The sequence below is a fragment of the Carlito syrichta genome, unplaced genomic scaffold (genome assembly GCF_000164805.1).
Source record: "Carlito syrichta isolate Samal-C Ts95f unplaced genomic scaffold, Tarsius_syrichta-2.0.1 Scaffold315490, whole genome shotgun sequence".
In the NCBI taxonomy this organism is placed as follows: Eukaryota; Metazoa; Chordata; class Mammalia; order Primates; family Tarsiidae; genus Carlito; species Carlito syrichta.
In genome coordinates this window covers 450,469-452,320 of record NW_007259586.1, presented here as the reverse complement: position 1 = coordinate 452,320, position 1,852 = coordinate 450,469, and positions in this window count along the sequence as shown.

Below are 1,852 nucleotides of genomic sequence, written 5' to 3'. Positions count from 1 at the left end.
TGCCCAGGCGGGTCTTGAACCCATAGGCTCAGGCAATCCACTCACCTCAGCCTCCCAAAGCGCTGGGATTACAGGCTGAGCCACCAACCCCGGCTCATGTATGTTTCTATATGAATTCCTGTATTGTTGTTTCTAGGTCTGAGAGGATTGCTGCTGGTAATTTAAAGAGCATTGCATTAAATTTGTAGATTGCCTTGGGTGGGATGGATATCTTAACAATGTTGATTCTTCCAATCCATGAACATGGAATATTTTTCCATTTGTTTGTGCCATCTTTGATTTCTTTGAGCAGTGTTTTGTAGTTTTTGTTGTGAAGGTCTTTCACAACTCTGGTTAGGAAGATGCCGATGTATTTCATTTTATTAATGGCTATTGTGAATGGGATTGTGCTTTTTAGTTGGGGTTCTGTTTGTTTATTGTTGGTGTATAGAAATGCAACTGTCTTCTGTGCATTTTTTTAAACTCTGAGACTTTACCAAAGTCCTTTATTAGTGCAAGGAGGTTTTTGACAAATTCTCTGGGGTTTTTGAGGTGTAGAATCCTGTCGTCTACAAAGAGGGATAACTTGACTTCCTGCTTTCCTATTTGGATACCCCTGATTCCTTCTCTTGTCTGATTGCTCTAGCTAGGACTTCCAAAACTATGCTGAAAAGGAGGGGTGAGAGTAGACATCCTTGTCTTCTTCTGGTTTTCAGGGGAAATGGTTCCAATTTCTGTCTGTTTAGCTCAACTTTAAATTAAAAACAAAAAACGTGTACATTTATAGAAAAGACTTTATTTTTAAAACAATCTTTAAAAAAATCTATTTATTTCAGTACTTTTGAGGGATACAAATAGTTTTTGGTCTGGGTTTTAAGGGTACCCACCACCCCCACCTGTGCACATTGTACCCAGTAGGTGATTTTTTTTGTCCCTTTACTCCTTCCCCTTTCTCCCTTCTGAATCTCTGGTGTCCATCTTAATTTGAAAAAAAAAAGTTGTTTTCGTTCCAGACTCTTCTGAACATGTGATGACACGATGGCCTCTCTTTTCAGAAATACGCACTTATTCCTCCAAACACTTAATTTCAGGGAATCACAGAGCCTATAGCAAGGCATGTTTCTCACATGATGCTGATGTTTTCAGAAAGATCTAATGGCTGGATTTATAGCAACAATATCTGCCAAAGGAAATATAGCATAATTTAGAATCATCCAGATAAAGCTTAGCATTTTTAATTGAATAACTCTTTCCCAAAATGCTCATCAAGATACCATTTGTGTCATTTTATAAAATATAAATAATAGCCGGGCTCGGTGGCTCAGCCTGTAATCCCTCGCCTTTGGGAGGCTGAGGTGAGTGGATTGCCGGAGCCCGCGGGTTCGAGACCTGCCTGGGCAGGAGAGACCTCATCTCTACAATAAAATAAAAAAATCAGCCGGGTGTGGTAGCGCACACCTGTAATTCCAGCTACTTGGAAGGCTGAGGCGGAAGGATCGCCGGAGCCCAACAGGTTGAGGCTGTGGTGGCCGGGAGCGGCCACTGCACTCCAGTCTGGGCGACTGAGTGAGACTTTAACTGGAAAAAAAAAAAAAAATATATATATATATATATATAATATTGCATTACAGCAAAAAAGTCTATGGAAATGAATAATTTTTGTTATGATCCATAAAGAAGACAATGTGTTGCTCTGGCTACAATAACCTCTGTAACGAACAATTCTATAAACCATGTGTTTATTTTTTCTGCTGATTCTTTTCCATGTAACCATTACTTTCTCTAAAAATAGGGATTGAGCCGGGCTCGGTGGCTAAACCTGTAATCCCGCGCTTTGGGAGCCTGAGGCGACTGAATCGCCTGAGCCCGCGGG